Consider the following 12,651-nt stretch of genomic DNA (forward strand, 5'->3'; position numbering starts at 1 on the left):
CACACACTCAGTGAATAGAGATAGAGGGAACCTAACTCACTTTATACAGGGACATATCTAAATGGACGGGATATTCAGGAATATGGGAAATGGGGAAAGGTGAGAATAACTTGCCATTTTGTTTTCCTTTCAGTTCATCATCAGCAATCCCTTTGCTCACTTTTCATTTCTTTTCCTCTCTTTTTCTGGCCATTTCTCTGTCCATTCTATTTAAACCTGACTCCCACGTCTCTCTCCAACCCAACCATTCCTGATTCCAGGATAAATAATATTAATTCCCAGTTTGCTTTCAGTTGTGAAGCAGGGTAACTGGACTTAAACCGTTATCTGCGTTTCTCCTGACAAAGGCTGCCATACCTGGTTAGATTCTCCAACACTTTCAGTCGCCAGAGAGTTTTATTTTCGATCTCTAGCACCTACCATTCCTTGGTTTATTTCACCTTTAATGTTGTTGTTTTCCGGGATGCCTGCATCATGGGCAAAGGCAGCATTTGTTGTCCATCACTAATTGTACTTGACCACGCGGCCACTTGTCAAGACAAAATGGAGGCAACACTTTTATTGTGGATCTGATGTCACACTGAGTTCAGACTGGACAATAATGTAAAGTTTCTTCACCAAAGACTATCAGTCAAATAATAAAAATAAATCTTGACGGTTTCTGCTTTCCATGTGTGAAATTAGGTTTCATTCCAATTTTTGCCATTCGAACTTAAGCTCTGACATCAGCTGTGGTGGGATTTTAAACACTGCCTTGGACGCACAGCCCTTGTCTCTGAATTTACCATCTAGTTACATTATCACTCTGATACAGAGTCCTTATTGCCTAGTCTGTATTCCCTAGCCCGTGACAGAGAGAGATGGCGGGGAAATCAGTTTAACTACCAACAAGCAAAAGGATTTTGGCAAAAAAGAGAAAGGGAGATTGAGAGGCAATTTCATGTAAGATCACAGATTTCAGAATGCTGAAATGAAGACATTTCGACAGCATCCCGCAAGATGAGCCAGTATTCCCATGAATGATAGGTGAATGGGGATTTTGGTGTCAGTACAGATTTTTGAATGATCATTTTTTTCTGCAAACTTGTAACTGGGTGTGGGGTTAGCAGAGCCTTCGACTCATTGGGCTGAATCTAATAATAAATTATCTCAGTGCCATTTTCATTGAGTGTGACAGAGAGATTGTCTATACGAGGATGAGCTCGTTTCCTGGTGCTATCTTATGGAACTCACCTCATTCACTACCTACTCAATCTCATAGTGTTCCTCTCATTTAATGCCAGCCCGATTCTCCAACCCAACATGGCTGGAGATACTCACCACCACACTGATGCCCCTGGATATTCCGTGATAACTGCATTGGTGCCATTTTTCAAGTGTCAATGGGCACACGGTTGATCTTTCTCAGTTTGGAGCGACACTGTACAGTTGACCCCGCGCAAGGCAGACAAGGGGAACTAACACGACGAATTTCCATCTCTCTCTATCTCTCTCACTCTCTACATATGCACTTATTTTATATCCAATCACAATTAGTAATTCTGGCTATTTCACCTTGTCTCACTTTATTGTAGGAGAAAGTGAGGACTGCAGATGCTGGAGATCAGAGGTGAAAAATGTGTTGCTGGAAAAGCGCATCAGGTCAGACAGCATCAAATGACCTGGGGAATCGACGTTTCGGGCATGAGCCCTTCTTCAGGAATGTATTGTATTCAGCCAAACACCACTTGAAAACACTAGACCCGTTATGAAATACAATTTCGAGTAGAGAACGTTTTATCCTCCGCTGCTAACTTGACCATTATCTTCCCCTGTGAGGAACGATATAAAATACTGGTGTAAACTGACTGTCTGTCCCCAGTAGCCAGTTCCCCAGTCACACCCTCCAAATGTCCTCAATATACTTTCCTGACTTTCTTTCGACCAAAGAGCACACACATCTTGAACTCTTCTGATGTACATGGAAAAGCTCGTGCTGCTTGTTTTTACATGTCTTGCCAATTTGCCTACATCACATCTTTTCTTCCCTTTTCTTATCTTTCTATAATCATGCAGTCATATCGCGCACAAACACAATCTTTGGTCCAACTTGTCTATGCCAGCCAGGTTTTTCAAAGTAAAGTAGTCCCACCGGCTTGCATTTGGCCCAAATGCCTCAAAAGGGTTCCCATTCATATGTTTGTCAAAATGTATTTCAAATTTGCATCTGCCAGACTTGCATCTGTCAGTCTTCCTCTGACAGCTCATTCTATAAACACATCACCCTGTATGTAGAAAATGTTCCTTCTTCCTCCCTTTTAAATCTTCCCTCTTACACCATAAACGTATGCTCTCTCTCTCTGATTTGATTTTCCTATCCTGTCGAAAAGACCTTGGCTTTTCACCCTATCTATGCCTCCCCTGAATTTATAAATTTCTGTAATGTCACCGCTCAACCTCCTACTCTACATCTGATCCTATCTTCAAGAACAAGCATTTAAAGATAAGCACCGAAATTTGAAACAATATTAAAAATGACAGGAAAAAGAACTCAGCCTATACTTCCTACTGCTTTTTATTTATTTTTCTATGTTACAATACTAAGACAACATGAAAATCTTACTAGTGCCAATAACACATCAGGCACCTGAATTCCTTTGGTCTGGCGGCGGTGATAATCTCTACAGTGAAAATGTATCTCTGGCCAGATATTTATAATACTACAGGCTCCGCATCCTCCCTCCTGGCCTCCCTATGACCTTGTGTGGTTGTGTCTTTTTTATCTTGCATTCAATAGAGAGAACTCCTTTCCCCAAGTCACATCTTAATTTAAACTCATTTTGCATCATCTTCTCGTTCACCACTGCTGAAAGCCTGTTTATCTGTTGTCACGCCCTCTTTTCCCTTTCACCTTCCCCACACCTCGAGCAAGGTGCTAAAATGCCCAGTTTCCAATCCTTGTCAGTTCTGAAGAAGTGTCATACTGGACTTGAAACGCTAACTTTGATTATCTGTCTCTGTAGAGACTGCCAGACATGCTGAGTTTCTCCAGAAATGAATAGACACGTAACAAATTTTCAATTAAACCAATAAAATTGGATACTGGAAATAGAAATGCACAAATTGCTGTAGAAACAAGGACCCGAAAGATGAACTCGGCTTTCACTCCACAAGATGCAGCAAGACCTGCTTAGTTTCTTCAGCAATTTCTGTTTTGAACAAGTTCCAAAGTCGGGTGTCAAATATGCTCAAATGCCCTGTCCAGCACAGAGCACCGTACATTGGGAAGTGAACAAAAACGCAAAGTGCACAAGTTCATTGGCTCTGAAACAAGATAAGGCTGGCATCACCGACACGACCGAGGTCTTAATCATGGTCAGGGAGAAAAACAGAGGGAAAATCATTCACTTCAAACACAGCAGATGGTATTATGGGAAAGAAAACGATTCAGATGAATATGTTAAGGTATTTAAGTTATGTAACATATTGGAGGCGTGACATCAGGGAGGGACATTCAGCAGAATGAGAATATGATAATGCAATTGTTACCACATCAGAAACCATTTTAGGTCACTGTCTACAGGACCGATGGGTGAATGGGTCCCGGTTTGAACTAGGGGAGAGTCAGTTGAATTGCAGAATTTGCAGCTCACACTGGGTTATCATCTGATTGTGTAGATCACAGCAGCATCCGCAGCAGAATTGCATTCAATAACAATCCATAACTTTTCCCCCAGGATAATCCATCACTCTATCATTACCATCAAGCTGAGTGATGGTTCATTGACGGGTTTGTGTGAACATGCCAGAGTAAGGACCATGTGTATCTAAACATGATGACAACCCATTAAACCTAACACACTTGACTGGTTACATTCCAAACAGCAGAACTACAATCTATGCCCGGTAATACCCAAGCAAGACACTCAATTTTATCAAGTTGCTCTGAATTCTAAAAGGATAAAACCGGACAGAACACCCAGCAACAAGCTTGGTTTTCGAAGAGGGAACAGGAAACACAGTCCTTTTCAACGTACAGATGCTGTCTTCCTGGTGTTTGAGAGCTTGTGACATCAGTGACAGAGCTTTCCCACGGAGTGCACAGAAGCATCATGAAAGAAGCAGGGCATTACACACTTTGAGCCTTACCCGTTCTAGATCTTGGAGACAATCTCCTCAATACATTTTTCCCAACACTGTGTTCATATCCCTTAGTATGTTTAATCATCGGGATATAACAAATAAGAATTACTGTAGTCCATTCGGACAATCAAATTATTCCTCCGTTCAACATAGAGACAGTTCTCTAATAACACATGTTTATTAAACACGATTTGACTGCAAAATGATTGGTTGTGCACCTTTTTATAACAAAAGCTCCTATTCTCTGTTACATGATTTCAAACCTGACACCTGCTGAACATTAAATCCCAGCCTCAGAATTCTCTGTCTGCAAAATGCACCCTTAGTGTGTTTTCAGCTAAAACAGAAATGCAATTTGCTCTGCAAGCCTTGAACCTGAGCCTGAAACTGGGGATTCTAGTCTACATTTAGAAGGAAGTTTATTTAAACCGGAAAGAATCTTGAGGAGAGGAGGAATTCCCTTTTGGCATCACGTGGTCAGTCAGCTTATGAGTTTTCTGGTGAAGAGCTTAGTGAAAGATACAGTGCTGTAGTCATTGACTGTAGTGGAAAGTGTTACGGTTACTGCACTGTTTAATTACAATATATGACTTAAAGATTTACTTAGACTGTGCTAGTGTGTGTGCTGGGATAACCTCAGTTTTTGGTTATGACCGATAATTTAGCGGTTCGGCTTTTACACTCTTTTCCTCATAGCCTTGATTATTAATATTCACAGTTTTCTATAACATGGTGTTGCACAGGAACACTGCTACCGCTTTAATGGAGAACAACTTGAAATGATATCTGATCCTCTATCTTCACACCAAACTCCTGCACTCTCCCAATCTCGTTTGTGTCTTGAAATTCTTATTTATATACAGTGCCTTCGCTTTCATAGCCTGATCTGGGAGAGAATTCCCCAGGTTCACCAGTGTCTGAGTACAGATATTTAATCTCAACTCACTTCAGAGCGGCTTGTCTGTACCTAATACTATGGCCCCTTGTTTTAGACGTCCCAGACCGGGGAAATATCATCCCTGCTTTCAAACTGTCTCACCCTGTCAAGGTTTTACATGTTTTACTGAGATCTGCACTCATTTTCCTAAACCCCATGGAATGAAGCCCGAGTCGACTCAACTCTGCTCCCGCAACAAGCCAGTCATCCCAGAGATCAGTCTGGCCATCCTTCACTACTCTTCTGTCAATGACAGGTTTGTCCTTTATTAGGTGAGGAGATCAAAACTGCACACAATACTGCACAGTGTTCGAAATGGGGTCTCACCAATGGCCTGTACAGCTGCAATAAGACAACTTTATTCCTGGACTCAAATCCTCCTGAAATGAATTTCAACACAGCATTTATGTTCCTAACTGCTTTCTGTTCCTGCAATGTTGCTTTCAGTGACTGGTGTACAGGGAGATCCAGATCCGTTTCAATGCGACAGCTCCCCACTTGGTGGTCTGTGTACACTGATCATTATATCAATGGCATTCCCATTATTGACTTCTGGTTTCAGAACTTACTGCCCTGCATGGAGCTCAGAGGTCTGCACAGAAGCAAAGAAAAATGCAATATAATTTCCTTTATGGATCACTATTTTTCAACCAACCCCTTTTCAAATGTTAGGCTGCCGTTCTGTCTTTGCCACCATCGTGCAAATTGTGACATCTACACGCATCTGCCACATCTTTGCCCATTCACTCAAGTTGTCTCAATCAACTTGGAGAGGTTTTACATCCGGATCTCCCACTCACAATCAGTGTCATCAGCAGATTTGAAAATATTGCGTTTGATTCCGTCGACCAAAGGTTTGGTGTGTATTCGGAAAGCTGGGAGCCAAGCTCGATTCCTGCTATATCACCCAAACCTTCCAATGGAACAAAACATTATTGTATTCCTTTTCGGTGCTTCCTGTCATCTCTCCCGTTCAAAAACCATGTCCACATATTTGCCGCCATCCCATAATATTACAATTTGTATGGTAGCCTTGAGGCTTTATCAGTAATCCTTTTGAAAATCTAATCGTTTTGCATTGATTGCTTCTCCATAATTTTGCCAAAATCACTTTCTCAAATATGACTCCCTTTTGATATATTTCCCTCTGATGACTTTTTCTCTGGTCGGTAATGTCAGTCCCGATTCTTTGTCTAAAATATTTATTTGCTAATTTCATTCTATTCACTTTTTTCTCACCACATTAAAGTTTCCTCGCCTTGCTGCGAATATTTCTTTTTCATTTTGTTTTCTTCTGTGAAGACATAACATTTGTACATGTTCCATAGTTCTACCTTGTCCCTGTTCTCTATTCTCCATTCTCTGGTTTCGATTTGTAAGGAAGCCGCACATTATTTCCCTTATTTTTGCCAGTGAAATACTTTTAGAATCTATTACAAGTACACTTTTATAACCCTAGTTCAAAATTCTTCAAATTCATCAATTCCTGTGTTATGCTACTCAATGATTAACGTTCCACAGCCAAACAATCGCAGAAACACTGACTCTGTACAGTCATAAATGAATGACGATCTACATTAGTCCCACTTTCCTATATTACTTTCCATAACCATGTATGTTATGGCACTTCAAGGGCACCACCATGTACGTATTAACGGTTGTGAGTTTACCTGTGCGAACTGCCCTCTCATGAAGTGCACTAACACTCTCTGGGTGAAACCCAATCCTGAAATCCTCACTCAATCTCAAACCCTTTTATTTAACAGGGTACCCCCTTGTCATTGGCTCTTTGATTGAAAGGAACAGCTGCTGTCTACCCAACCTGTCCATGCACCTGGTAATCTTATCCTCCTCAATCACGTCCCCCTCAGCCTTATCTGCTACAAAGTAAACAACCCTTTCCAGGGGACATCCTGATGAATTTACTCTGCCCCCCCACCCCCCACCCCCCTTCAGTGCAATCGGATCCTTCCTGTATTGTGGCTCTCAGAAGTGAACACCGTATTCCATCTTGGCCTAACCAAACTTCCGCAGAGCTCATATAATCCATGCCTCGATGAACAAAGGTTATGTTTATGGTCGCCTATGCTTTCTCAATTTGTGCATTGACCAGTTTCATCACATTGAGGAAATGTGTGGAGAAGCACCGTTTGCGCTTACTAGTGTGCTGCCATTCATTGAGTACTCCCCATCTGGTTCCTTCTTCCAAAGTGTATCACCACATATTTATCAGGGTTACATTGCCATTGATCCACCCATCTGACGATTCCATCTGTATCTTCCTGTAACATAAGGCCATCCTCCTCACAGCCAAACACCTGGCCAATCATTGCGTCAAACGCCAACTGATTTATCACACTCACCCCACCCCCTCCATATTCACAGCTGCATCATTTAAGAATACCACAAATAATAAGGTTAAAAATCACACAACGCCAGGTTATAATACAACAGTTTCATTCGGTGGCACTAGCTTTCGGAGTGCTACTTCTTCATCACGTGATTATGCTCTTCGAAAGGTCGTGCATCCACATAAACCTGTTGGACTATCATCTAGTGTTCTGTAACTTTTAATTTTGCCCAAACTAGTCCAACATTGGTGCCTCTAAATCACAAATAAGAAGGGACACAGCACTGATCCCAGTGGTACACGATTGGACACTGGTCTCCTTTCAAGCAAACAGCCTTCTACCAGCAGACCTTCTGTCTCCTATCATTAAGTTGAGTTGGATGCACCTTGTCAAGCCACTATTGAGTCCTAACTGTTCCCTGGTTATTCTGTTCCGCTGGACAAACTTGTAGTTTATGTGGGGATTCTCCTTAATCTTGCCCTGCCAGCAGGTTTCCATCCTGCTGTGTTAGTCAATCCCGTTAAAGCGGAGAATTGCCTTCTTATTGCAATCTGCAATTGTCTATCCTTTATCCTGCTATTCATTGCCTTAAATGTAGACTAGACAGCCAGAGAACCATCCTATTTATTTCCACTTTGTCATATGTTTAGTGATTTTTCTAAATTTCACTGCGATCACCGATCATTCTTTGCAACTTTGGAGGCCTCAGGCCGAGTTTCCACATGAGGCAATCTCGCCATCTGAGGTATGAATCTGGAGAATGTCCATTGCGCATCCTTTGTGGTCAGCACATTCTTGCTTAAATTGGGTCACCAACACTTTACACAATACTCCAGGTACAGTATCATTAACAAACTCTGAAACTGCTTCAACATGACCTTCCACCTAAGTTCTGATTCTCTTAAATGAAGGCGAGCCTGACTTTAACTTTCCTCTTACATATGTTCCTCCAATTACCATTCACATTACTTTATTTAAGAACACACTGCATGAGTTCTTATAAAAAGCCTTTTGAAAATCGAAATATGCCATTTCTGTGTTGGAATAAACAAGTTCAAATCATTCTGAAGTTTGACAAGTATGATGACTCTGTCAGAAATGCATACTGATTCTCTCCAATGTCGCTGTTAATTTCTAAATATCCAGTATCAGATCCTATATGATAGATTACAACAGTTTCCTCACAGATGTCAAGTTAATTGGTCTGCAGTTCTCCACACTATCTCTTCTTCCCTTTGCAGATGCTTGAATCCCTTCCATTCATCTACAATGCTTGGAACACATTGACTAACTTCGATTTATCTACAATGGCATCCAGCCTCTGCAGAATGTACATGAAAATAAAACAGCCATCAACAACACAATTCATGCGTGCATTGCTGATTTATTTCTAATATTTTGATACGAAGTACAACTGGCTCATCAGATTTAGCAATGCTCAATCCAGCTACAAAAGTACCATACTAGTCTTCAACTACTACCTTGTTAAGGATATGAATTGACTTTATCTCTTTAGTTCCACAATTTCCATGTGATCTCTTGGCATTTCTCACGATTTTCTGGATCTTCCTCCATGAAGACAGAAGCAAAGTAACTGGTTATTTTCTTGGCCAGTTCCGTGTTCTCCACAATAACTTCACCTCTACTGATTACAAAATTCCACATTTGATCTTGCTTTTATTTTGCTTTCTTTGAAATACAGATTGTAGATTTATGTAGTCTTCGTGTTCTTCTTTCACAGAATCCTGAAATGCCAAGAGTGTAGAAAAGGCCCTTGGGCCCAACAGGTCCATGCCACCCCTCTGAAGAGTGACCACCCAGACCCATTCCCCTCTGATTCTAACATTTTCCCGACTAATGCACCTAATCTATACATCCCTGAACACTATGAGCAATTAAGCATGGCCAATTCACCTAACCTCAAAATCTTTGGACTGTGGGAGGACACTGGAGCGCCCGGAGGAAACCCACGCAGACAGGGAGAGAATATACACACTCCACACAAACAAATCTTTGAGAATTCTCCGTTTTCCACAATACCTGGAATCCTTCTTAGGTCACTTCCTATGATTGATGTAATGTTTAATTTATTATGTTAACCATAATTAGGTCACTTGCCCTTTCTTCGGTGATTGTACCTTAAAGAAATAGACGTATTGTTCAGTCATTGCAGTATTTCTGTGTATCTCCTGGTCCTGACCAGGTGTATCCAAGAACACGGCAAGAGGCGAGAGAAGATATTGCGGGGGCCCTGGCTGATTATTTTGCATCATCGCTAGCCACAGCTGAGGTCTCGGAAGACTGGAGGGTCGTGAACGTTGTGCCCTTATTCAAGAAAGGCTGCGAAGTAGAAATTGGGAACTATAGATCAGTTAGCTTAACAACTGTGATTTGTAAGTTACTTGAGAAAGTTCTGAGAGATAACATACACATGCATTTGAAAAGACACGGTTTGATAAGGAGTAGTCAGCACTTTGGTAGGACACAGAGGCTAATACTGGGAGGATGCTTGTTGGACTTGACGCCTGCGGTTCGTGGAGTGCTTCGGCAGTCGGTGCTGGGCCTATGACTGTTTGTTATCTATATCAAGGATTTGGATGAGAATGTACAAGGCATGATTAATAATTAGGCTGATGCCAATAAAATAGGCAGTACTGTGAGAAGTGAGAAAGGTTATTAGAAATTACAGCAGGACCTCTATCAGCTGGTGAAGTGGGCCGAGAAATGGCAAGTGGAATTTAATATCGATATATGCTGGGTGTTGCATTTTGGAAAGTCATATTCAGGTTGCAGCTTCGTGGCGAATATTAGACCCTGAAGGTGTGTAGTGGAACAGAGAGATCTTGGAGCTCAGGCCCGTGGTTCTCTAAAAGTGGTCGCAAGTAGACAGGGCAGTAAAAAAAGCTTTTGGCACACTGGCCTTCATCAGTCATGGCATTGAGTATAGAAGTTGGCGAATTAGATTGCAGTTGTACAGGACACTGGTGACGCTGCACTTCGAGTATTGTGTTCGGTTTTGTTCACTTTGCCATAGGAAGGATGTGATTAAACTGGAAAGAGGACAGAAGAAAGTTATAAGGATGTTGCCCGTTCTCAACAGTCTGAGTTGTAGGGAGAGTTTGGACAGGCCAAGACATTTTCCTTTGAGTGTAAGAAACTGAGGGGAAATCGTATAGAAATCTTTAAGATCATGAGAATAAGGAGAATGCACTCATTCTTGTTCCCAGTGTTGGGAATCAAGGACGAGAAGGCATCAGGTTAGAGGTGAAAGAATAAAAGGGATCCTGAGGAGCAACATTTTTATGCAGAGGATGGTACACATATAGAATTAGCAGCCAGCAGTTTGGTTGAGGCACGTACATTAACAACATTCAAAAGGCGTTTGGACAAATACGTGTATAGGAAAAAATTAGAAGAATATGGGGCAAGGGCAGGGACATGGAATTAGCAGGAGGGACATTTTGGTCAGGACAGATCACTTTGATCCAAAGAGCCTGTATCCAAGCTGCAAGACTCCATGTTCTATGACTGTAACAACCATTGAATGTCTATCACTTCATGCTCAAACATTCTATATTGTATGCAGGTGCCGTGTAAGATACATATTAACGTCACTATGCCTCAGACAAAGGTTATTAATGAGTCCTTCTGACCACTCAACAAGTCCAAAATAACCTGCTCTCTTGTTTGAGTCACAACATACTCTCCAAACTACCTGTTATACGCTTATGGAATTTATTTTTAACAACTTTAGCAGTCACTTGGTTAACGCAGTTCAGGTGCACTTTGAGATCATCCAGTAATACTGCAGCATCCACAATATTTGCATTTCTAATTTCCAGAGCATATAATGCACAGACTTTGCATGAGAACATTGGTTTCGATACATAATACAACAACGTTTATTTCTCTTTGCTATTTACAAGATCCACCCAGACTGATTCTGTGGAATCTGGAATCTGAGGGACAGTGTCTACGGCAATATTAGTTATAGACTCGGACAAGACATTCGGGGAGGCTCACCTCGACGCTGACATGATCTGAAGAAATGACTGTCATCACAGGACAAGCACCAATATCCTCCCAGCTCTCTCAGGTTAAGTGTCACCTTACTCTGTTTGCTCACTCACACTCACTATCTGTTCTACCACTTAGCCCAGAACAAGGCTGACACTCTATCTCCAAATATGGCTCACCCACTACCACTCTCACTATTGAATTCAGCAACCACCTGCCCCCCGCAAACCCCACCCCCCCCCCCCCCCCCCACCCCGGGCACTCTCTCTCTCTCTCCCTCCACCATACCCCCAACACTAATAACACTGCATGGATATAGGACTGCGGACTGACTCCCTCTGGACACCTCACCATTCTCCCTCCCCCTCCACCTATACCTGCACTAACAGCAGGGCCACACACTCCCACCTTCACTCCCTCCCTGTCTTTCTCCTATTCCAGGAGAAACGGTCTGTAATAGTAGAGAAAGGGCCAAGCCAGATGGTGAAGCACCCGATATCTAATCCCTCCTCCACCCCACCCAGCCGGCATGTGGGGAGGACCCTGGTATGAGCCGGAGAGGAACAGTACAGGTCGAATGGAAATTCTGTGACATTAATGTCCCTCCAACTGAGTAATAAACATTGTTCAGTGAAGGGCAATTCGCACTTTAACCACTCTGTGTGTTCCCATAATTTTCACCCTCGCAAAAGAACAAATATCTCATTGCAGAGAGATGCAGTCACAAAAATACTCAAGAGACATGTGGAACCACGCCAATATACTGACACTCACAGTACATATATGGAGATGAGCCCGCGCACATGTAGTGGCATACAGTCACACACAAATAGACACAAACACAGACAAAACGCGCAGGCTAATTCAGAATTAAACTGGTGTCAGTACATAAATACAAAGATACACAAACACATGAACGAACACACACAAGCACACACAAGACACAGAGACACAGACACTAATGCTTATAAGACAGAGATAGATAAGTTTTGGATGAAAAAAGGTGCCAAGGGTTACAGACAGAGGTCAGCAGAATGATGTTGAGAAAACTCTAAGCCGTTACGAAATGGCATTCAGACACGATGGGTCGAATAGCCGAATTCAGCGTTTATAATGCTCGTTGGGTGTCATGCTATCAGTTATTATCTTCCTGTTTGAAAAGAGGCAGTGGTACTATTGGACTGGTTTACAGGGCTGAATGGTTTATGTCTATACCTAAATATT

Source organism: Chiloscyllium punctatum, chromosome 16, assembly GCF_047496795.1.
Source record: "Chiloscyllium punctatum isolate Juve2018m chromosome 16, sChiPun1.3, whole genome shotgun sequence".
NCBI classification, from domain to species: domain Eukaryota; kingdom Metazoa; phylum Chordata; class Chondrichthyes; order Orectolobiformes; family Hemiscylliidae; genus Chiloscyllium; species Chiloscyllium punctatum.